General features: G+C 37.6%; 1 protein-coding gene and 1 long non-coding RNA gene across 3 annotated transcripts in view; one reads left to right on the forward strand and one right to left on the reverse strand.

Moving 5' to 3' along the window:
* LOC113916824 overlaps nt 1–25,938 on the forward strand; it is a 507,068-nt gene that overhangs the window by 359,276 nt on the left and 121,854 nt on the right. The window lies entirely within an intron of this gene.
* The window catches only part of LOC113916825, an 87,159-nt gene continuing 85,029 nt past the window's right edge, over nt 23,809–25,938 (reverse strand). The window contains exon 4 of the long non-coding RNA XR_003518049.2: nt 23,809–23,837. This is a non-coding gene — a long non-coding RNA (uncharacterized LOC113916825). The remainder of the gene's footprint in view (nt 23,838–25,938) is intronic.

Below are 25,938 nucleotides of genomic sequence, written 5' to 3' on the forward strand. Positions count from 1 at the left end.
TATGGAATTTGAAACAGTATCAGTGGACTTTTTGTACATTGTTATATTAAAATCCATTGGTTTATTTGGCATTTTGAGCAGATCTTTTACCTACACATGGTTTTGAAATATCATGTTAAATCCAATCAAGAAATGGGCAGAAGACATGAACAGACATTTTTTCAAAGAAGACATCCAAATGGCCAACAGACACATGAAAAAGTGCTCAACATCGCTCAGCATCAGGGAAATCCAAATCAAAACCTCAATGAGATACCACCTCACACCAGTCAGAATGGCTAAAATTAACAAGTCAGGAAACGACAGATGTTGGCGGGGATGCGGAGAAAGGGGAACCCTCCTACACTGTTGGTGGGAATGCAAGCTGGTGCAGCCATTCTGGAAAACAGTAAGGAGGTTCCTCAAACAGTTGAAAATAGAGCTACCATACGATCCAGCAATTGCACTACTGGGTATTTACCCCAAAGATACAAATGCAGGGATCCGAAGGGGTACGTGCACCCCAATGTTTATAGCAGCAATGTCCACAATAGCCAAACTGTGGAAAGAGCCAAGATGTCCATCGACAGATGAATGCATAAAGAAGATGTGGTATATATACACAATGGAATATTATGCAGCCATCAAAAGGAATGAGATCTTGCCATTTGCAACGACGTGGATGGAACTGGAGGGTGTTATGCTGAGTGAAATAAGTCAATCAGAGAAAGACATGTATCATATGACCTCACTGATATGAGGAATTCTTAATCTCAGGAAACAAACTGAGGGTTGCTGGAGTGGTGAGGGGTGGGAGGGATGGGGTGGCTGGGTGATAGACATTGGGGAGGGTGCATGCTATGGTGAGCACTGTGAATTGTGCAAGACTGTTGAATCACAGATCTGTACTTCTGAAACAAATAATGCAACATATGTTAAGAAAAAAGAAAAAGAAGAAGATAGCAAGAGGGGAAGAATGAAGGGGAGTAAGTCGGAGGGGGAGACGAACCATGAGAGACGATGGACTCTGAAAAACAAGCTGAGGGTTCTAGAGGGGAGGAGGGTGGAGGGATGGCTTAGCCTGGTGATAGGTATTAAAGAGGGCACATTCTGCGTGGAGCACTGGGTGTTATGCACAAACAATGAATCATGGAACACTACATCAAGAACTAATGATGTAATGTGTGGTGATTAACATAACAATAAAAAATTTAAAAAAAGAAATATCATGTTAGTCCTTTGGAAAATATTCATTCACTTCAAACCTTCCAAATGTTGACACATTTCATTATGCAGGGCTTAAAAATCAAAGCACATTGATTAGTATCACCACTGATCTTATCAGAAAGTTAGCTTGCAACCAGGTCATGATGCAGTAGTACCCCTTTATCTATGGGGAATATGTTCCAAGATTCCAAGCCCCAGCACATGCCTGAAACCAGGGACAGTACCAAACCCTATATCCTCCATGTTTTTTTTTCTAGACATACATACCTATGATAAAGTTTAATTCATAAATTAAGCATAGTAAGATATTAGCAACAATGACCAATAATAAAACAGAATAATTATAGCCATAGGCTCTAACAAAACTTATGTGAATGTGTTCCCTCCCTCACAATGTCTTATTGCACTGTACTCACCCTTCTTGTGATGATGTAAGATGAACAAAATGCCTACGTAATAAGATGAAGTGCAGTGAATGATGTGGGCATTGTGATGTAGTGTTAGGCTACTATTGACCTTCTGACATATTGAAGGAGGATCATCTGCTTTCAGACCGTGATTGACCATAGGTAACTGAAACCATGAAAAGTAAACCCCAGACAAGGGAGACTACCGTAGTGCTTTTGTTGAGACAACAATCCTACTTAAGTACACAGCAGAGCGCTTTATGTGTATTTCCCATTTTGTTTTTGTTTCGCAGAATATTTAAAAAGACATGTACTCAAGGGAGTTTTTTATTTAGATTTATTAAGATTAATAATTTTTACTGTTTAATCAAGGAAATTCTTAAGTGAAACTGGCTTTTTTTTTTCTTTAGTGTAAGTGGATGGAGGAGAAGAATATAATGACTACTGGTATAGTTTAGTGCCACAGCCTTAAGTTACCAGCAGCTTACTCACTGTTGTTTGTGTGCATTTGGTGCACAATACCAACACAGTGAAAAAGCAAGTAATATACTATTATCATTAAAATGGTTTTGACTTCATGGACTGCCTAAAAGGGTCTCAGGGACCTCAAGGATCTGCAGACCAGACTTTTACAAGCGTTAATTTAAGGTTATACTCTCCTTCTGCCAATGACTTCAGCCAAGTGACTACTTGACAATTCTGGAAGAGGAATTAAAATGGGATAAAAATGTTGAATATGATTTTTTTATTCCTTTGATTCTTAGTTCTCCTTGTTGTACTATAAAAGTTAAATAAAATTTGGCCTTTTCACATGCTATAAAATTCTGAATTCATTTCTTTTTAATTGCTTATCTGGATTATTATGGTCCCATATCTAGGCCTACAAGTTATTACACTGTTTTGAAAGGCTTTTTGAACAACATATAAGAGAGAATAAACAAGTGATAAGGTTTTTGCAATCATAAAGTAGTTACTATGTGTAAACTGCTCACCAGGTAAAGTCATTCAGGTCAATAGGGTATCTTTCACTTATCAACCTCTACATTAATTTACTAATTTCTCTGTACCTCCCAAACCAAGAACTCTATTTGGATGTATTATTTGTGCTCCCTAATTTGAATATATGATGAATACATTCTGATGCAATTGAAGATACACAGATTGTGCGTATTAGATCTTTTCTGTAACTAATTCAAGAATGAAATAATATATGTTGTTTAGAAGTCAATTGTCATGGGTAAATGATAGAAACTGGCCCTAAATTGAACCTAAGGTGAATTCCTTTAGTCTGGGCCATTGTAAACTATTTAATTCTGAAAATGTCTCCTTAAAATAAACTTAAAAATTTATTCCAACTAATCCGTTATGAATAAAGGTTAAAGACTTAATCCTATGATTTTATAAAGCCATGGTGTCTAACAAATTGCATGTTTATTTTACTCTGTTGTCCAAATCAATTCATATAAGTTCTTAAACAAGAAAGGTTGATGCTTAAATATAAGACATTATGTGATCTGTGAACCCTTTATTTTAGAGTCATTTTAGATTCTGAATAAGTCACTAATTTATTATTTTCTTCCTTTTTCTGGTTGTAATCTAACAGTAAGAGACAATAGAGGACTTCTACCAAATTTTCTTACTTCACATCATAACATTTTAAATTACTTTATTTGGAGTAAAAATAAAACTAAAATATTTATCATTAAGGGTAGTACAGGTGGGCATCGAGTGAAGGGAGGTATGTTCTTAAGCTTTCAAGGATCACCTGCCATTTCTCTACTAAGGCAGCACTAACTAGCAGCCTACATCCGGGCTTTCAGATTTCCCTCTTTCCTGGTGTGCCAACACCTTAAACCCCTTCTACCTTCCTCCTTAAAAGCTACTCATTCTTCAAAGACCTCCTCTATAAAGACTGGTGACTCCAAATTCCATAGTTCTCCCTCTTGTATACTTACACTCTGGGAACATTTCTTGTATTTCTTAGCATTACCATAGTGTTCAGTTCTTAGTAGGCACCCAAGGAAAACTGTTATGATCAAGTATAAACTGTCAGAAAAAAAAACTGAAGTGAGTTCATTACAAAAATGATTTTTTCCAAGTGATTTGGTGCATATTATGATTTGGGAAAATCAACACAAGATTTGAGGTGAAAACAATGAAAAATTCAGAAAAATGATTTCCTTAAGGACGTCAGAAATTGTTTTTTTCTCAAAGTGCTGAATAATTTTGAGCAATAAATTTTTTGTAAAAGAAAGAAAAAATGGATTTTTTACCACTAAACATTACTTGTAGTAAAGTAGAAAATAAACAATGTTGTCTGCCTTGTTTTGTCAAAACACTGTGTATTGAGAGGAATAAAGTCTGACAGGTTTAGAGAAGAAAGTAAAATTGGAACTCGGCTCAGTCCAGTTCTATCCAGAAAGGAATTTAGACTCACATCTGTAACAAGAGTTAAAAATATTTGTTTCTGTTGAAATATGGACCTCAATAAGACTGCCATAATATTATCACTTTCTTAACCGTATGATTAAACTTTTAACAGAAATAGGAATTATAAATATAGGAAGACACAGTTTACATTTTTGCAGATGTATTGAAAGCTTAGAAAAGCCAGAAAAATTAAAATTCAATATACCTTGAATTTAGGAAATCAATAGCATACCTGGAAATTATGGAAAATAGGATTTTTTAAAGGGGTCCTAGTTGCAAAAGAAAAAGTATATACTTTTAAATCTCTAAGTAGTTTTATGAAGACCTTCACAAGGAAAGTATGTGACTTATATGCAGAAAATTTTTAAATGTTGTTTAAAAATATGTTAAAAGACTCCAATAAATGTACAACTGTAGTATATTAATGATCAGGGAAACCAAACACTATAAAAACACTAATTTTGGCCAAATAATGTAATGTTATTAAAATAAATATCCTAAACAAATGGGAGGAGGGAAGTGGGTCCTAAAATGCACTGAAGGGGCACCTGAGTGGCCCAGTTGGTTGAGCATTTGACTCTTGGTTTCCACTCAGGTCATGATCTGGGGGTCATGGGATCGAGCCCTACATCGGGCTCCTCGCTCAGTGGAAGTCCGCTTGGGATTCTCCCTCCCCCTCTCCCTCTGCCCCTCTCCCCCACACCCTACTCTCTCTCTCTCTTTCTCCCAAATAAATTAAAATAAAATATAAAATGTGCCGAAGGACTAAACAAGCAAAATGCAAAGAAACATTTGAAAAAGAAATGTATTCGAGGTAAGGGAACCCTACCATTTTTAAAAACATACTACAATAATAGAAAGGGAAGTGTTGGAATAATACATTAGGATAGAATGGCTCAAATATTATATATAAATGTATTATGTATATATATAAACTTATACATATCTATTTCTTAATTTCTCCTCCCTTTAGTTTCTATCATATATAACAATTTAATATATGCAAAATAATGTAGAACATAACTAGTTAATGAGGAAGGGAAGGATTATTCAGCAAATAGGAATAGAAAATGAACAAAGAATTTGAAAAATTGCCAGTTAAGATGATTACTTCATTCTACGTGCACAAATAAAATGTGTATGCTGTGAGGCAAGCTAAAAGGAAAAAGCTACTTATGGAAACTGAAATTTTGCAATGGGACGATTCCAGATATTACTCATTTGTCCAAAGAGTGTCCATTAGATTTTAATTCCCCATGGTTTTTGCAATGTATGAATCTTTGTCTCCCCGTACAACAACTAGCACTGAGCTTTTCACACCATAAGTACTTTCTGATAGGAAGCTGATAGATTTATTTATTCACTCATTCAAATATCATTATTGACAAATATTTTGTCACATTTGCTTTTTAAAAGTATACTTTTTTCCTTTACAAAGAGTATATTTTGATCTATCTTTTTATCTGTAACACACACAATTTTATATGTTTTGCCTCGACTCTACTTTCCTATAAAGATAAAAGAAATAACAGGTAAAAATTAAAAACAACCTGTGCCTTTAGCTTTTATATCATGCCATGTTGTTCATGAACAGGATAGTTGGGTAAACCGGGCTTTAAGAGAATTTAAACCTGAAGAGGAGAGCCTTTCAATGACTTTCTTCATACCATAATTCAGAAACACTAGTTTGAGTTTCATTTTCTCAGTATAATGATTTTGGCCATGGATAATTTGTAACCAAGGTCTCCATATGGAATTGGTCTCATTTCAGAATGAAAGTAAGATTTATATGAGAACAGCAAGATGACAGTCAAAATAATCTTTCAAAAGTCAGGAGATAACCTTACCTAAAGAGAAAAATACTGTCCAGTGACCATGTGTTCTAGAATAAGGGTTTGCTCCTGATCTCACTTTTCTATCAAGGAAACTATAAAAATATGATAAAATAGAAGCTATTACTTGAGTGCAGGGAAAATTGGAGGTATTTTATTTAAATGTTGCTCTTTCCTCCAGTGTGCTATTTGTTGTTGATTTTTTATATGGTATTATTTCATGGTATTTTGATGAAATTTTATACTTAAAATAAATCTTAATATAATTTCTATTATTGACCCAAAAGTTTAGAGGCAACATTATCAAATAGTAAGCAATATCTGAGTAAAATTTTATTATGTGACAAAGGTGTCTCTATCACTTCTGGCCGTGTTAGTCAGTGATGCTAAAAGTGCATCCCCAGTGCTTGATAGTTTGTGTTTATTTCTTCATGTCAGTTTCCTGTCCTGTTAGACAACTTAAGCCCTATGTAACTCTGATTTGTTTCCATTTGGGTAAAGACTGCATTCCTTTCTTCCTCCTTCTGGATGACTGCACCAATTCCCTTCCAGTTTCATCAGTTTATCACTGCTTAGTAAAATTGAATCTAATATAATTCCATATGGATGTTCTCATATTATTTTGAATTTCCAGAAGCATTTATGGAAAAAACTGGTAATATGTATTACTGGCCTTGTAGAGGGCACTTACTTTCACAGAGTCTGTTTTGCAGAACACGTTAGGACCTGTGGCACTGTATTTAAAGCTGGTGAAATTTGGACAGATAGTATGGATAGATGGGTGGCTGGCTGCTGGTCGGGGAAGTGGGCCTCTATGTCTGTATTTATGTCAATACTGTACCTACTAGTGGAAAAATCCAAAATATATTTTACATATCAATCAGATGAAAAGTGATTTGGAAGAAAATAATTTTCATGCCCATTTATAACAGATGGGCTCAGTGTCAGAATAAGCCATTTGATAACTGTTAAAACTAATAGATGCTTAGAGACAATTAACTACTTTATCCTCAAACCAGTTTAGGGGTATTATATATTTGTGACAGCTGTTAGTACCAGAAGATAATAATATGAGAAAACAATGGCTAAATAGTGATATAATAACTTCCTTCTTCGTAATTTAAGATATTCACTAGCCACACTGTGAATCCACTGCTCCCTAGATCAGCTATCACAGGGCCTCAAACAGAGTAGACACACAAATGAGGGCTTCATTTAAAATAGCTACCACTTATAAATACTTATCATGGTCTAGATAATTTTCATTCATTATTTTTATCCTCACATCCAACCTGGAAGGTGGGTGAACTTCCCATTTACAGAAACTTTCCATATACAGAAACCATGGCTCAGAGGGTTGATGTTTTGCCCAAGGTCACGGGGGTAGTATGTAGCAAAAACAACATTTGAATCCAGGTCTGTTCCACCATACAGTCAACTAATGGCAGGTAACACTAATCCTCGCAACCACCTTGTAAGGTATGTTCTATTATCATCCCTAATTTATAGATCAGGAAACTGAGGCATGAAGAGATTGTCACATGTGCACAGTCACACACTTGGCTTGGACTTGGGGAAACTTAACCGGGGGGGAGATTGGACCAGATCTCATGTCCTCAGATCTGGGTTCATGGAAACCACTGCAGAAAAGGAAAAGGAAACCATTTCATATACAAACTTGTCCAAGGCAAACCAGGACAGATGCCTCACTGAAAGGCAGACCTTAGTCTCTAGATTTGAGGGGCCCGAGACTGGCAAAAATGCTCCCTGCCCTTTGGCTTCTTAAGAGTGGACAGACTCTCCCATGTAGCCCTGAAGACCACAATCAACAATGATGTACACCTAACACTTGAGTCTAGTGCCCTGTTAAAGCATGTGGAGACAAGAATCCCCCCAAAATTATCTCTGTTTCTCCTTCTCCTTCTCACAACCAGGCTTCTGACATCAAAGTTTATTGTTAAAATCATCCTTAATAGAAATATTACTGTATATATTTTCACTAGAGAGAAGAATGTCAGGGAAATTTGTCATGATATGTGTTTACTGTAAGTTTGACATGCATTATTGTTAGATCATTCGGCTCTCCTTCCATAATTTTTCTATGCAATTTATTTATGTGCATATTTAAATGGTATGCCACTTAATTGAAATTATAGTGTGTTCAAGCCAGATTTGACACTGACTGGCAGTTGCTGTTAAGGAATACTTGGAAACTATGAGTGGGTCATTTTCCAAATAGTGCAGATATAACCATATTATCCAGCAGAATATTTCAGGAAATCAAATAGTATATACTGCCAATACAAGTACCTCATTCATCCCAGGCAGGGTTATGTTTTATTCACCTTTCTAGCCCACAACGCTAGAGCCACATATGACATAACAGATAGTGGTACCACTAGCTCTTTCTCACATAAGGACTCTGCCTACAAATCCAAAGGTCTTGGAAGTAACTTTTCAAAAATTATTCTGCCCTTGGAATAATTCCTTAAAAATTTAAGTATCTGTACTGTGCACAAAAACAATCACAGTATTTGATTTGGTTTTCTATAGTTCTCATCCAGATATTTATTATTAGAAAAGTACAGCCTATGGCAAAGAAAACAAATCCAGACTATTACAGAGGGAAGATTCTCGACAGGGCAACAGCCCGAGCAAGTTCGAGGAACCAACAAAAGCACTGAATAGCTTCAGATTTTATTTTTTCATTTAGAAATGCTAAAATTATATAAAGGGCAACAGATGCTTTATCCTCCTTTCCCTCTCCCTGGTGTCTCATACTCTACTTAGTGACTCTAGATCTTGGGCACATCACTTAACCATTCTGGGCCTCCATTTCCTCATCTGTGAAATAGGATAATAATAATATCCTTCTCTTTGAGTTGTTGGATGGATTAAATGAGGTAAAATCATTAAAATGTGCACATCAGATATTTGGCATGTGCTAAGTGCTTCTTTTTAGCTAACATATTATTATATTGTCCCATTATTATTACTCCATGATTGTTATACATCATACCTTATCTTGCAGTAGCTTTTAAAAAATAAACTCAAAGTATTTGAGGTATCTCTCTGAATATAAAAATATTACAAACATAATAAAATGAGAATTTGTATAAACCCAAAGGTCACCTCAGTGACCATGCTCATAAAAATCATAAAATGGAGGCACTACTAAGTGTCTTTTATTTTTCTGCAAACTAGATTACAGGACATCCTAATGTGTTCTGCAAAGAAACTTTGACCCTCCATCAGATGTACCCATGGTGCAAAGTGCTTTGCCATAAGAAATATCTGGCAAAGATATTTTGATCTTTGATCGCACCTTGATCTTGATCTCTTTAAAACTGTATTTTCCCTTATAGCTTTTGTTTGCTAATTAGAAATCAAGTAACTAGGTAAATAGTCAGTATAGTGGAACTGTTTGGGGGTGCAAAAGGGGAAAGGAACTAACATTTGTTAAATACCTTCTAAGTGCCAGAGAGTTTGCTATGTGCTTTATGTGTGGCCATTATTTCACTTAATCCCTATAACTGTCCCCTGAGATCGATATTATCCTTATTTTACAAATCAGGACACTGTTTTTCAGAGACTTCTTTATTTGATACAATTAGCTAAGAAGTGGTAGATCAGAGTCTAGAATCTAGGTCTACCTATGACTTAAGGCTGTTCTCAGTATACCAAACAATACTTCGTTTATTTTGAACAACTCATTTTGACGGGCTACACTGTAATAGTGCCTGCTAACATATTTCCTAAAATTATCTAAGAATCTCCTTTAGAATATGACATCATGACCCTATGAGAAATGCTAATGAAATTTTCTCACTGCTGACTCTAATGAAAAGGATATTTCTGTTTAATTTTTGGGAATCCTGGCAACATTTCTACAGAGAAAGTATTCCTAGGGAGCAGCTGTAGAAAAATCTCCATAAACATTTCATTTGATATTCTCATATTTTACATTAGTGCAAGTGTTTTGCAAACCCCAGGGATGTGAAATGCACTATAAGAAATGTAGTGAGCTGTCAGTCAGTGCCCTGCAGGAGGATTTATGAATTGGAATCCTACAAATGTTGTTCGTTTCTTTACAGCTCAAACCGCACAAATTATTTGAACCAAATTGGGGGGTTGTGGAAAGCTAATATAGAGATCTGCACCCCCATGAACGCTGAATAAATACTTACGGCCTGAATGGCAGACTATTTATTGCAAAAGTCTAAAACTTTTTGTTTTGAGATACTGGTTTTATGTGACTCCTGCAGTTTTTTGAACCATGACTCCATTTGTCATCATCATCCTTCTTTAATGAAAGCCAGACCCTACTCCTTGAACTGCTCTTCTCCAGATAGCCAGGAGAGACGCTGCATGAGAGGAGCCAGGTGCTTTATTCTGCTATGGTTTACCCTCCAAGTCGTAGAAGACAGGTTCGTCTCAGGAGGTGGAAAGAGCTGCCCTGATTGGGGGAGGGGCACGGTTTCCCAGGAAAAGTTTAAGCTTTGAAGGGCCTGAGTTTTAGTTGCAGCTCTCCTGCTTTCTAATTGCGTGACTTGGACAAGACTCCTCAAAGACTCCACTTTCTTGTCTCTAATGGGGGGGGGAAATAATATCGCGAGGATTCATCAGGATGGTATTTCTAAAACACTTGGTACATAGTAAGCAAAGTGCCTGCTAAATACTAGCTATCGTTTTCATTACTGACAAGGCAGTAACAGGAAATAGCATTATGTCCTGAATACGTACTATTAGGTATCTAAGGGATTTTTTTTTTTTTACATCATTAGTTGCCACATAAACAAAGACTGTTTTTTTCTTTAACTTTACATGTCATAGACCAACCCAGTAGTGTTCCCTTTTCACTTAGTGGCTGCACATATGGTTTGAATGGAAACGAACATCCTCTTCTGTATTTCTTCTTCAGTACCCTTATTGTCCAGGAGTCTGTATAGTACTTTGGCTCAGATTTTCTCATAATTGCTTAAATGCTGTTGTCTAAATATAAGGTTGTAAAATCATCATCTACTTCCAGATAGGAAAAGTAATACACAATGAAATATATGGTCAAAAGAATCTATCTTCACCATTTTACTCTATATGTTTAGGGATCCAGTTGAACCTAAGTAGGGTTATTGTTATTCTCCAAAGAACTGTACTACCTGGAATTAATATTGAAGCTATCCATTTTCAAAGACCAGGCAAAATGGAGTACTCTTGACAGCTCTTCTTGGACCATGCTACTTCCTTTTTTTTTGGTATAGTGGCAGGTGTTTTAAAACTCATCTGGAGCAGTGAAATGTGTTTCTTTAGAGTTGTAGAGAACATTTCATCCATAGAGGCAGAATGAGCTTTTCTATTTATTTTTGTTTTAGAGAAAAAGTGTGTGTGTGTGTGTGTATGTATGTGGGGCGGGGTGGGGGGGAAGAGGTGTTTATCAGACCAGTTAAAATTTAGGTTTTGTTGTCATGTATTAATGCACCAAATAATGTAACAGAAGTGAGTAAATTAAATTTTCCGTAGACTCAATGAGGTAACAAGCACAGAAAAAAAAAAGAAGTAGCACCAACATTTCAAATATGAAGATTCAAAATTTCTGTCAGTCATCCCAATAGTTTCTTTTGGAGAGCTCCATACTTCTATATATTTGGCTCTAACTAGATCACTGTTTTCCAAAGTGATAAATGAGATATTGGTGATGTATACGTGAAAATTTACTTTAATAATTATCTATTTATTTTAGCATGCTTTCAGAAATTTAATTAGAATATTAAATTATGATGTACAGTTTCCTTTTTTAAATAAAACTGCTTACATAAAAAGAGGCAACTGAAAGTAAAGTATTAAGAAAATAATATTATAGGAGCTCATAAAGAAATGTCAAAAATTATAGAGATGGTATTCACATGACTGAAGTTCAAGAAATACTAATCTAAGTGACTGATTAAAAATGTGTTGCCATATGTTAACATTGATAGAGAAGTTATCTTGGGTGGTTTCACAATATTTTGAGTGGTAAATACCTGATGGCTTAAAGAAACCGGGTTGTGTCATTCTGCAAACAGAGAGTCTTGCCTGATGACATTAACAGAGGAATATGTAGACACTTTTCTCTCTGTTGCTCCTTACTCTAAAATAAATCCCAGATGGAGCAAAGATCTAATGGAAAAAAGTAATTTTGTTTTACAGTATTAGAGTAGGGATGGTTTTTTAAAGCATGGCATAAATTTCAGAAGACTCCAACAAAGACACCGATTTTACCATTAAATTTTTTTTAAATTTCTGCATAGCAAGGAAGTAAATAATAAATAAATAGAATCAAAACACAAAATAGAAAAGTTATTTGCAGCACATATGATGGACAAAAGCTAATTTCCATTATGTATTAAAAGTCCCTCAACACACTAAAAAAAAATAAAGGATAATAGAGAAACAAAGGTCGTGAATTCACGTTGTAGACTGGGAAACACAAATGGCTTTTAAAACATAAAAATGTGCTTAAACTCTTTCATAACAAAAGAAACACAAATTAAAGCGAAACATTCCTTTTTTAACCTGCTTGGCAAAAAGAAAAATGTTTGATAAATATATTGATCAACCAACGGAGCCACCCAGGCGCTCTGTTTGATAAATATATTGACAAATGCATTGTGTGTCAATGTACCCAATATCAAGAGTAGACAATGTGGAATAGGATTTGCGGAAGGGAGGAGGAAAGGAATGGAAATTATTTATTGCTGTTTATAAAATTTTAGCGTTTTCCGGGGGTGCCTCGGTAGCTCAGTCAGTTAAGTATCCAACTCTTGGTTTGGGCTCAGGTCATGATCTCAGGGTCCTGGGATCCAGCCCCACATCAGGCTCTGTGCTCAGCGGGGTGTATGTGGGAGATTCTCTTTCCCTTTCCACCTTGTCTGCCCCTCCCCCACCTCAGATAAATGAATCTTAGAAAAAAAATTTTTAGTTTTTCCCAATCCAAAAATGAGATGTGAGGCTGTTTGGTGTTTTTGTTGGTTTCTTGAACTTGTCTGTCTGTTGCTCTAATCAGCTATCTGATGATGGAATATTATACAACCACAAAAAAGAATGAAATCTCAGGGCGCCTGGGTGTGGCTCAGTCGTTAAGCGTCTGCCTTCGGCTCAGATCATGGTCCCGGGGTCCTGGGATCGAGCCCCGCGTCGGGCTCCCTGCTCCGAGGGAGGCCTGCTTCTCCCTCTCACGCTCCCCCTGCTTGTGCTCCCTCTCTCGCTGTGTCTCTCTCTGTCAAATAAATAAATAAAATCTTTAAAAAAAAAAGAATGAAATCTTGCCATTTGCAACAGCATGGATGGACCTAGAAGGTATTATGATAAATGAAATAAATCAGACTGGGAAAGGCAAATACTGTATGATTTCACTCATGTGGAATATAAAAAATAAACAAAAAGCTGAATCAAACTTATAAATACAGAGAATAAACTAATGGTTGGCCGGGGGGGGCGGGGCCCGGGGGAGGTGAGTGGGGGATGGGCAAAATAAATGAAGAGGAGTGGGAGATACAGACTTCCAGTATGGAATGAAGAAGTCATGGGAATAAAAGGCACAGCACAGGGAATATAGTCAATGATACTGTAATAGTGTCATATGGTGACAGAATGGCTACACGTGTCCTGAGCCTGTGTTATACACCTGAAACAAATGCTACATTGTATATCAACTATACTCAAAAATTTTAGTAAAATAAAAAAATAGAGATATCTGGATGAAACATACAGAAAACAATCAAATACTAGAGTATTTTATGTACATATACAAATACCTAGATTTTTTAAAAGGAATTTAGAGGATTGAGTAATTTTTTTAAGATGTTTCCAGGACCCTTGGATTTGTAGGCAGAAACTTTTTATAAGAAGTTATGGAAGCTGATGGTTTATACAGGTCTGCCTTAAATGCTCAATTCCAGGGCTCCGTGCCAGTGCAAGCGTGTCCAGAGCAAGTGATCAAGGGAAAGAATGGTAGGAAATGAATTCTGCGATACAGCCAGAGGTGAGCTCTTTAGACTCTGCAGAGTAGGTAAAAGAATTTGTACTTAATTCTAAGTGTGATATGCAGTTACTGGAGGCTTATATTTTTGAGCATGTCATTTTTGACATGACCTAATACACATTTTTAAATTAGAGAAGATGATTATAACCACTTCCTAACTATCTATGGTATCTCTTATTTTTTATATAAGAAAGGGCATTTTATTTTTGTAGAACTTACTGTTTTAATTTTCAGACTGTAGAAGTAATTTTATGCTTTTCTCACTGTAGAAAATTTAGAAAACACAGAAAAATACTTAAAAAGAAAATAAATAAAATCTGTAAATCTAACCCAGAGGTGAGCAAATTATGGCCAGCCAACCACCTGTGTTTTGTAAATCAAGTTTTATCGGAACACAGCCACACCCATGTGTTTACTGTTAACCTCTGGTTGCTCTCCACACTACAAGAGCAGAGTTGAGTAGTTGTAACAGAAACTAAATGGCCTGCAAAGCTTAATATGGTTACTCTTTAGCCTTTTACAGAACAAGTTTGCTGACCCTGTTCTAACCTTCTGAAATAATGTTAACTGATAAGCACATTTTCAAAGGTATGTTCTGGAAATATTTTTAAGGAGTCAAGATCATACTATAAATACAGTTATATATTTTGCTGAGTTCATTTGCTCACATGTAATTATCATTCATCATGATAGATGGCCATTTTTAAAAAAGATTTTATTCGTTTAAGAGAGAGAGAGAAGCAGGGGGAGGGGCAGGGAGAGAGGGAGAAGCAGACTCACTGCTGAGCAAGGGAGTCCGATGTGGGGCTCCATCCCAAGACCCTGAGACTATGACCTGAGCTGAAGGCGGGCACTTAACTGACTGAACCACCCAAGCACCCCAAGATAGCCATTTTTAATACTTGCATACATTTCATCTTATAAATATACCATCATCTACTTAAATAATTCCTTATTTCTTCTCCTACTTTCTGACATTTAGGTTTTCAAAATTTCTTATTTATAAATAATGCCATAGTGAATATGTTTATTTATAATTGTTTGCATTTTTATCATTTCCTTAAGCTAGACTCCTTAAGGTGAAATTATGAAATCAAAGAGTATCACCATTTTTAAGACTCCTGATAAATATACTGAGGTTTTAAATAATTGTTCCCCCAAACTCTGGGCCTCTCCAAGGTTGTATAACATCATTTGGGTAAACTACAACAGTGGAGATTGCTTTGTAATATCTTGGGGAAGTTACTAATTTTTTATATTTTATTTTATTTTTTTAAAGATTTTATTTATTTATTTGAGAGAGAGAATGAGAGATAGAAAGCACGAGAGGGAAGAGGGTCAGAGGGAGAGGCAGACTCCCTGCTGAGCAGGGAGCCCGATGAGGGACTCGATCCCAGGACTCCAGGATCATGACCTGAGCCGAAGGCAGTCGCTTAACCAACTGAGCCACCCAGGCGCCCAATTTTTTTATATTTTAAATGTGAGTGAGGATAATTATAAAAATAGCTAAACTTAATTTTGGATAGAGTATTGTTCTAAGTGTTATACATATATTAACTCATTTAATCCTTGCAACAATCCTTTGGAATAGGTTCTATTATCCCTATTTTAGAAGTAGAGCGAAGACTAACACCTAGGCGGTGAGGTGTCACCCCAGATTTCTGGCATTTAATCAACTTGTTAAACTGCTTGAGTGTTCCTGTATCTTGTTCCTTTTTCTTTTTGTGTTCACTCCTATCCATATTCTCCCACTACCAAAGATTATATCCTGTGTTAAGTTTTCAGGAAATATGTTTTGACTCTAAAGGTCCGTGACTTCAAAAAAGTTGGGAACCCATTTATTTCAAAGACTACATCCCGTTGGCAGTAGAGTGATTAATTCCCATTAGATTCTTCTCCTACCACCCTGTAGGGCTTTCTCAGTATTTCTTTCTTCATTTTCTCATATCTCAGTACGTTGTCTGATTGATATTTATCACCAAAGTTTAAAGTTTACATATCATGCTATTACTGAAAAAATAGTTTGGTTTATTCCTTGTTATTACTACTACTATGAACACAGAGGCGGGCAAAAGCAGCCTCTAGCAGCTCAAGGAAAATTTTATCTCCTATTTTTAAAAAAGATAAATGCAGACACAACTTTGGTTTGATGTTATAATTACTTCTTTCGGGTTTCTGGCTATTTTTAAAACAAATTTACACCATTTTGTAGCTTGTATGGAACCTCAAGGATAATGTTCAAGAGATTCTCCAATTATTTTTCCAATGGGTAAGCCCCACCTCTTAATTGTTTTAATTAGCAAACCTATGAAAATTAATTAAAATTGGCATCATACTTCCAAAATTGCATACCACTTACTACTGAACATAAAATCTTAATCAAAACATTGAAAACGCTTGAATCCAACTTGCTTTAATTGTCTAATACACTTGCTTGAGGGGGGAAATAATAAAAACAGGTGAGTAAAAAGAAAATGACTTTTCAGGGAGTCTACAGGACCTTTCAAATGAATGCTTCAAAAAATAATGATGATGATGATGTCACAAGTGTTTTTTTTTCCATTCTACCAAGATACAGTTGTTTTTTGTTTGTTTGTTTGTTTATTTGACAGAGAGAGAGAGCCCTAGTGGGGAGAAGAGGCAGAGGGAGAGGGAGAAGCAGACTCCCCACTGAGCAGAGAGCCCAACGTGAGGCTCCTTCCCAGACTCCTGGGATCATGACTTGAGCTGAAGGCAGATGCTTAACCGACTGAGCCACCCAGGCGCCCCGATAGAGGGTTTGTTTTTAGTGGAGGTGTTCACCCTGATGAGGGGAAAGCCATTCAGTTACATCAGGTCCCTGGCAGCTGTGTATAGAGATGAAACGCAAGTGCAGCCTAGGGAAGGGGCCTCAGCTAGGGTTCAAGCAGAGTAAGGAAGGGGAAAGAAAGAGAAGCAGATGGCCTGGCAGACATTTGTAGAGTGCTCCTACCTGCTAAGTACCAAGCATTGGGTTAGTTGCTTTCTCAGAGACTACCTTATTTTTTTCCCAAAAATAGCCAGGCTGAAATTTGTTATTATTAACTTCATTTTATAGATGATGAAATCAGATTAAAAGGGATTAAGTAACCTGCCTAAAAGCCACTCTGAGAGGCAGGACCTGCTCTCTTCTCCGTCTGCTCACTCTCCCTTGGTGGAACATGTGCCGTAATATGATCTGGATCCTGTCTCCCCTTCAAGGTCGAATCCAAATTCATCCCTGCTATCGCCACTTCAAGGAGAGAGGCGGTTGTCTGAGCTGGCTCCTGAACGGGAGTAGGTAAGGAATAACAACAAAACAACAGCAACAACCATAACTAATTGAAATTCAGAGTTTATGACATGCCAAGCTGTGTTTTGGATCCATTAGCTCATTTCCACCAAAAAACTGAAAGAGGCAGCTACTACTATTATTCTCTCTTCTCTCCAAGAGGAAACTCATCAAGCGTTTAATCTTGGAGTTATAAAGTTAGTAAGTGGCAGAGTTGTCATTCGAACCTAGGTCCAATCTGAGAACTCAGACTTTTAATCACTTTTCTTGGAAAACACACATGCACAACCTTAGCGTGGTCACACAGGTTAAGCAAGTACAAATATAGAGCTTCTTAAAGTAAAAGAAAGACTAGAAGATGGGACGCCTGGGTGGCTCAGTCGGTTAAGCGTCTGCCTTCGGCTCAGGTCATGATCCTGGGGTCCTGGGATCGAGTCCCGCATCGGGCTCCTTGCTCGGCAGGGAGCCTGCTTCTCCCTCTGCTTGTGCTCTCTCTCTCTCTCTCTCTCTCTCTGACAAATGAATAAATAAAAAATCTTTAAAAAAAAAAAAAAGACTAGAAGATGGGGTGAGGGAGGGGAGATTTTGAAAAAGGTATCAAGACTGATAAGCCATTATAGGGCCAAATATTTAACTTTTTAAAGATTCCTGTTTATTTTGTTTTGTAAACATTAAGTCTTGTTTCTGTCATTGTAAACATTTCTGAATTGGGCTTTTTCAGCTTATGAGAAATCAACAGAAAGATATGAAAACTGGCACAATTATTGTACAGTGGAAAAGATTTAGCTAAATGTGGATTATCGTTCGTTTGGAATAGTTGTATCAATACCCAGTTAGGTGAGGGCCAGAAAATTTCAGTTATAAAAAAGTGAAGTACGGGGAGCCTGAGTGGCTCAGTTGTCAAGCATCTGACTCTTGGTTTTGGCTCAAATCATTATCTCATGGATTCTGAGATTGAGAGGCCTATGTGGGGCTCCACTCAGCAGGGAGTCTGCTTGAAGATTCTCTCCCTCTACCCCTCCCCTCCACATGCTCTCTCTGTGCTCATGCATGCTCTCTCTCAAATAAATAAATCTTTTTTTTAAAGTGAATTATGAAACCCAGACTACATTATCCAGTACACCTAGTAGACAGCTAATAAATGTTTTTAAAAATGCATGAAAAGTAATGCTGGACATAAAGTGTTTTACTTAAAGACTATGTCTTACTAATAAACTAAAACTGTTTTGAAAAGAAAACAGCATTTTCGTAAGGACTAATGCTTGTCTATGAAAATTAGATGATTCCTCAAACATATTTTCAGTAATGTCTTTTGTAAAAAAAGTCACCATGCCTGCTATTTTTCCAACTATTGCTTTTATGCGTACAGTACAAATGCATCTTTCCGCAGTCTTCCCACCCGATTTGATGTGTCAAAGCTGATCTCAGCACTTTCTCCTGTTGTGTATGTGTTATGTGTTTTATTTATAATACATCTCTCCTGTTGTATGCAAAGACATAGAAAATGGGGGAATTGGCAATATTTATTCTTTGGCCCATTTGTTTTGGAAAGTTTTCTTGAAGTAAGCCTTCACACTATTTTTCAAGCGTAATGGATGCATATTTTTTTAGTTTTTCTCTGGATGTATTGTAAGACAATGGTATCAACAGTATTTCTCTAACAGTCTATTCGTACACTTTTCTCCACTGGCTTGTGCATCTCTATCATGTATGATGCAGGAATAGACTTTATTGATGATATAAATACATTTTCTTTATCATATTTATAATTTGATTTTGGAGTCCTTGAAACCTCTGTAGGGAACCCTGGGTTTCAGAACACGGTATGAAAACCATATAAGCTATAGGAAGTAGATTGTCCTTGAAGGTGAGGGACATAGGCAGATCTGCATTTAAAATTACATTTCTGGCTATGAAGTGGAGGATGGGTTAAAGAGTGGACATATTAGAACCCAAGAGATCCGCTAGGAGGTTGTGAGAGACAATGGAGGTTTAAACTTCAGAGTATGAATTAGAAAAGATGCAATATTTGAGAAGTAAAATTAATAAAAATTAGATGATTATGAGTTATCAGAATTGAAGAATAAGAAGAGATCATCAATAGCTTCTCTCTTTGGAGACTATGATAAGTAATGGTGAAGCCAGTGAAGATAGCATGCTGAAGACAGAGGAACATGTTTATGTTGGTGCACAGTGAAGCAGATAAAGAATTTGATTTTAAACATAGCGAAGCTAAGGTACTGAATGTCCAGTGAACAGTTAAATACAGACCCAGAACTCAAGAGAAAGGGCTGGTTGTGAATTTGATACCCAGATTAGTAAGGCCATGGGAGTGATGGCCAAGGAGAAAGTGGAAATTGAAGAGAGAAGAGGGCTACGGGCAAATTCTGGGCCCATGACGTGTTATAGAGCACATAGAAGAAGAGCCAGGGATGACGTCAGGAAAACTAAGTGAAGCCGGAAAGAGTTAACGTTACAGAGGTGTACAAAATAGAAGCTTGGAAGTAAGAAGAGGCAGCAGTGCGAGGCCATAGAGAAATGCATTGTTTTCTCATTCCAGGTTCTCCTCTTCTAAATCCCTGTTCACCTTGATCTGCTGTCATTCCTTATCCAAAAAAAGAAAAAGAAAAAAAAAAATTCAGCCTTAGTCAATGATTTTACTCCTACTTCACAAGGAAGCTTGATGCTATCAGGCATGACCTATTTCAGACTCCGTTAACTTCCCCCTCACAAACCATTCTCCCACATGAATCCTTCCATCTTTCCTTTTCCCACTCCTCAGGCAGCCCTTTTCCTTCTTTCTACTCCTGACTTTGCTCTCAGGCTAGCTCCTCTTCCTCACTTCTTGAACAAATATGGTCTTCTGAGGGCTTCTTCCTTCAGTTCTTAAAATATGTCTACTTCTCCTGCCCTCACGCTGGCTTCCTGGTGCCTGCAGCTCCCAGGCCCTGGCCTCCTTCCTTCTTTCCCGCCCCCAGTCTTGAATGATATTGTTTATACCCCCTCCATCTCATACCTCTCCTCCCATTCTCCCGTCTTCATCTCTGCAGTCTTCCTTTTCCTCCACCCCAATGCTAAACTCCTCCACCCAAGGTTGCCAGTGATTTTCTAATAGCCAACTCCTTCGTCCTTTTCTGTGATCAACTCAATCAGCCTCAGGCCTCATTTGAAATTGCTGATTCATCAGCCTATCTTCATGTTTCTATACCACTGCTCTGTCCAGGCCCTCTGCCTGTCTCTCTGCCAGTTGTGTCTCTGCTTTGCCAGTGTTTCTTCCTCCTCCTGACTCACACAGTGGCTATTTCCTGAGTCGCTGCCCTTGCGGTTATGTTCTCACTGTACATGCTCCCCACTTTCAGACCATTTATCTACTCTGCCAGTTTAACCTGCCATCTCTATTATAATGTCTCTCAAGTCTGTATCTTCCTGTCCTGTCAGGATGATTATCTCTGTGCTCCCAGCCCTTTCAAGCCATCTGTGAATTGAAACAACCCCTCATTCACAAGTGGCCACTACTGGCCCTGGGAGCCACACAGAGCTATGAGGCCACTGCCCTGGAGTCATTATGCTAAGGTCTGAAGATCTCCAACAGCTTAGAAGAGATATTCTCAAGCTTTAACATATACCAGCATTCACCTGGAGAGCTTGTTAAAACATTGGTTTCTTTTCTTAAGGTTTTATTTTCATTCCAGTTAATTAACATACACTGTTATGTTAGTTTTGGGTGTATAACATAGTGATTCAACACTTCCATACATCACTGGTGCTCATCACGACAAGTGCACGCCTTAATCCCCACCATCAATTCAACCCATTCCCCCCCCCCACCTCCCTTCTGGTAACCATCATTTTGTTCTCTATAATTAAGAATCTGTTTCTTCGGGCGCCTGGGTGGCTCAGTCATTAAGCGTCTGCCTTCGGCTCAGGTCATGATCCCAGGATCCAGGGATCGAGCCCCGCATTGGGCTCCCTGCTCAGCGGGAAGCCTGCTTCTCCCTCTCCACTCCCCCTGCTTGTGTTCCCTCTCTCACTGGGTCTCTCTCTGTCAAATAAATAAAATCTTTAAAAAAAGAAAAGAATTTGTTTCTTGATTTGTCTCTCTCTCTCTCTCTCTCTCTCTTTTTTCCCCTTTGCTTGTGTGTTTTGTTTCTTAAATTCCACACATGAGTGAAATCATATGGTATTTGTCTTTCTCTAACTGCCTTGTTTCGCTTAGCACTATACTCTAGCTCCATCCATGTCATTGCAAATGGCAAGATTTCATTCTTTTTTATGGATGAATAATATTTCAGGGTGTGTGTGTGTGTGTGTGTACACACCACATCTTTACCCATTCATCAATTTATGGACACTTGGGCTGCTTCCATGTCTTGGCCATTGTAAATAATGCTGCTATAAACATAGGTAAGCGTGTATCCCTGTAGATTAGAGTTTTTGTATTCTTTGGGTAAATACCCAGTAGTGCGATTTCTGGATCGTAGGGTAGTTCCATTTTTCACTTTTTGAGGAACCTCCATACTGTTTTCCGCAGTGGCTGCACCAGTTTGCATACCCACCAACAGTGCATGAGTGTTCTCTTTCTCCACATCCTCGCCAGCACCTGTTGTTTCTTGTGTTGTTGATTTTAGCCATTCTGACAGCAAAACACCAGTTTCTTGACTCCACCTCCAGAGTTTTCTGATTTGGCAAGTCTGGGGTGGGATCAAGAATTTGTATTTCTAATAAGTTTCCAAGTGATGCCAATGCGGCTGGTTCAGAGCAATACTTTGAGAACCACTGGCTTAGAACAATGGTTCTTAAACTTAGCGGCACATCAGAATCACTAAGATAGCTTTTTTTATTTAATTACTGCTACTTGGGAGGCACTACACATCTATTAAATCAGAATATCTGATGGTGAGCTTCCCAGTTAATTGCAACATGAAATCATGGTTAAGATCTACCCGCATGGGACGCCTGGGTGGCTCAGTCGGTTAGGCGTCTGCCTTCGACTCTGGTCATGGTCCCAGAGTCCTGGGATCAAGCCCTGTGTGGGGTTCCCTCCTCAGCAAGGTGTCTGCTTCTCTCTCTCTCTCTCCCTCACTCTCTCAAGTAAATAAATAAAATCTTAAAAAAAAAAAAGATCTACCTGCGTAGAAGTAGAGAAAAAGAAACCTCCACCCTTCCCCCACAAAAAGCAGCAGCTTTGAGTAGGGTTTTTTAACTTCCAACCCAATGGTTCCCTCCAAAGTATATATTCCACAAAGTAGTATGCAATAAGGCTGTATGTAACTGGGAAGGATATGAGGGCCCATGACTGTCTCTCCCAAATTAAAAATCACTAAAGAAATTGATTCTCAGACAGGGCTGGCCTGTCTACTCATTCTCCTACCTCACACATATACCACCATCACATGTTTCAAAATCTCTTTGTTTATACATTGAGGCTTCCATGGAAAGTGTCTGTTTCACCTTCGTAGCTTCAAGGCCTTGAAATAGTAATCCTTACCTATTCACTTAGGTTAATGAGCAATTTTTTCAAAGTGCTTATATGAAAGAAGAATCTAACATCTATCCATTATTCACATCTTAACAAGAATCGCTTCAACTAGGTTGATTTTATACTCCCACATGTCCTAAAGTAATAGCTATTTTGAATAGGCTGGGAGAGGAGTATAAAGAACTTTGAATGTCTATGTAAAGGGTCTACAGAGAAATTTTTAAAAATTAGGACACAGGGGGGTGGGGGCACCTGGGTGGCTCAGTCGTTTGGGTGCTCGACTCTTGATTTCGGCTCGGGTCATGATCTCCAAGTCAGGGGATTGAGCCCCTCCTCGGGCTCTGCGTTCAGTGAGATTCTTGAGATTCTCTCTCTCTCCCTCTTCCTTGGCCCCTCCCCCACTCACGCGCATAGGAGCTTTCTCTCTCTCTCTTAAAAAAAAAGGACACTGGGAACCTGAAAAGATTGGGGAAGGCATCTGGGTCAGTAGAGGGTGTATGAAGAAAGAGAAGTCAGAATACACAGAGAATAATTTTTAACAATGATATTCCAGACTGGTTGTGTGATAAAGAAATATATAGAAAACTCTCTTCCTTTTTTCTTTTCTTCCCGCATATTTATCATATACAGACTCCTCAGGGTGACTAACTGAGGAAAAATACCATTTGCACCATCAGTTAGTTCTGAACAATGTAAACGATAGAGCCAGACAGGGCTGGATTTCAGTCGCATCTCTGCCGTTCCTGACCAGGCAGCCTCGGGAGATTCAGGCAACCTCTCCAAACCCAAGTTTTCTATCTGTAAAATGGCCAAAGTACTTACTTCATAAGGTAATCTTGAGAACTAAATTTACGTAAAGTACTTATTATATTGCTTCAACCAGCAAATGTTCAATAAATGGCTGTGTTACCACAACTTGGCCAGCTTATGGAACAAATAGGAACAATTAGAGGATTGGTCTAAAGGTGCACCTATGTTTCTATGAGAAATTTTCATGTTCCAAACAAGTGGCTTTGATATGGTCTTTATTATACAAACATTTAAATACTTACTTTAGGGGCGCCTGGGTGGCCGAGTCGGCTCAGGTCATGATCTCAGGGTCCTGGACGGAGCCCGTGTCGGGCTCCCTGCTCAGCGGGGAGTCTGCTTCTTCCTCTCCCTCGTGCTCTCTCTCTCTCTCAAATAAATAAATAAAATCTTTAATTATAAATCAATAAATAGTTACTTTAAAAATTCAATTTACTTTTTAAAGGAACTGCTGATCTTTTCAACTGCCATTCCTATTTACTTAGCTATTCAGCTACCATCTTTTTCTCACAACTAATATAAACTTCACCCTGAACTGAGAGCTCCTTAGGAGCAAGGACTGTCTTTATTGGTAATCATTTATTGAACATTCATATGCCAAGTGCTAGATGTAAAAATATACATATAATATGGTTCCTTTCCTCATGGGTCTTAAGTTCTACCTGGGGAAAATGATATGCAAATACGATCTAAGATAATGCATATTGTAATAAAGATGTGTGCCAAGAATTGTGGAGTACGGTGGGAGAAGAAATTCATTTTATCTGAATTGATAAGAAAATCTTAGTAAAGGGGGTGACATTCAAACTGGGCCAAATGTGCGTCAAAGACAATAATAAATGAAAAAGACATTAGGGAATAGTAAAATAGATATGAGCTACTACGGCAGGGAAAGATTCCTACATGGCCTAGGGTTTATTTGAACCTTGAATACAGAAGATGGGGATAAAATATGGACCAGCTTGGTATGTATCTAGGCGTGTATGTAATAATAGCATATACTATTAATAAAAGGTGAGTTAGCTGATGAGAAATAAGGGAAATAAGTTTGGAGAGGTGCTGCCTTGGAACTAGATTTTGCAAAGGTGTGGGAACTAAGCAAGGACGTTCCCTAGACTTGGAAGTTCCAAGGACTTAATGCAATAAAGACATATAGGTTCTAAAATGAGGCACTACGTGGAACATGGTAAAAAGGAAGTTGGAGAAAGGTTATTCCAGCGGTGATGCTGTGGGTAAAGATAGCAGATTAGATCATCTTCAAAGCAATTTCATTAATGCAGGTGTCTAGGCATTAATGCCATAGGGCTAGGCTGGAACATCTGTGGAGAACAACTGTAAAGATATAAAAATGACATTTTATAAATATCATCGGGGATATTTGAATAATAATATTACTGACAAATATAGCAAAGGTAAATGGAAGATGATGAATTGCTTTTTAAGAGAACAAAGTTTATTTAGTGCCATATATGCCAAATATGATGTGATATAATATAATGCTGTAATACACACATATATAATATGTATGTTATATTCCATTTGAAAGCTATTTCCCACTGTATATATTATTTTACCAAATAAATTATCCATTTCTGCTGGACAGGATCTCATCTCATATTTCTCATATACCATAGAGCCTACCACTGTGAAGGACATAAAGGCAGCATTTCATAAAAATCTTATTGTCTGGTGAAATAACTGGGGCCAGAATTATCAGAAAACCAGCCCAAGTCCTAAATGGAGTCAGCAGTGAATAAGAATGGAATCCACTTTCCTTTATTGCAATGTAACTTCCTAATATTGATAGAGTGGGAAAAGTTCCAAACAGTGCCACATCATTCTAGATAATAAAACTATGGATCAGTTTATCTTGTGATATTCAGTAACACATTTTATGGACCTAAAACATCAAGGGAAATAGTCCAAAATCATGTTTCTTGTCCATTTGTGTGTGTTTTTCACTTTAAAAAGGTGACCTTAAGGCGGGGGGGGGGGGGGCCCAGAGGGCAAGAGAGTATATCAGTTGAATCTTTCATAGCAGCATATTTACTTCACCAAAAAAAAAAGAAAAAGAAAAAGAATTTAATTGAACAGAGAAAGAAAAAAACGTTTGAATTCCCCTTCCTTGACAAGATTCAGGGCTTTCCTGTGAGGATAAAATATACATTTGCAGTAAGTTTAGTTTTGAGGGTAGAATTTAAAGCTCTTGTCCATCAACATATCATAATGGATGGAGGTGACACGTGCATAACGGCTCTTGTTTGAGCACTTTTGATAAGAGCAGGGGAGTCTTCGCAGTGCAGTAAGGGAGTTTAAAAATTTAAGGATGTTTTCTTTTCAATGGGAAACAACACCTACTCAAAATAAGTTGGCAAATCCGTGTTCAGAATATGTCATTGCTCTAACGTTCAGGAATGGTTAAGGAAGGAAATAGACTCTCAAGGTCACTGGGAATAGTCTTCAGAGTATTC

This window comes from Zalophus californianus, chromosome 1, assembly GCF_009762305.2.
Source record: "Zalophus californianus isolate mZalCal1 chromosome 1, mZalCal1.pri.v2, whole genome shotgun sequence".
NCBI classification, from domain to species: domain Eukaryota; kingdom Metazoa; phylum Chordata; class Mammalia; order Carnivora; family Otariidae; genus Zalophus; species Zalophus californianus.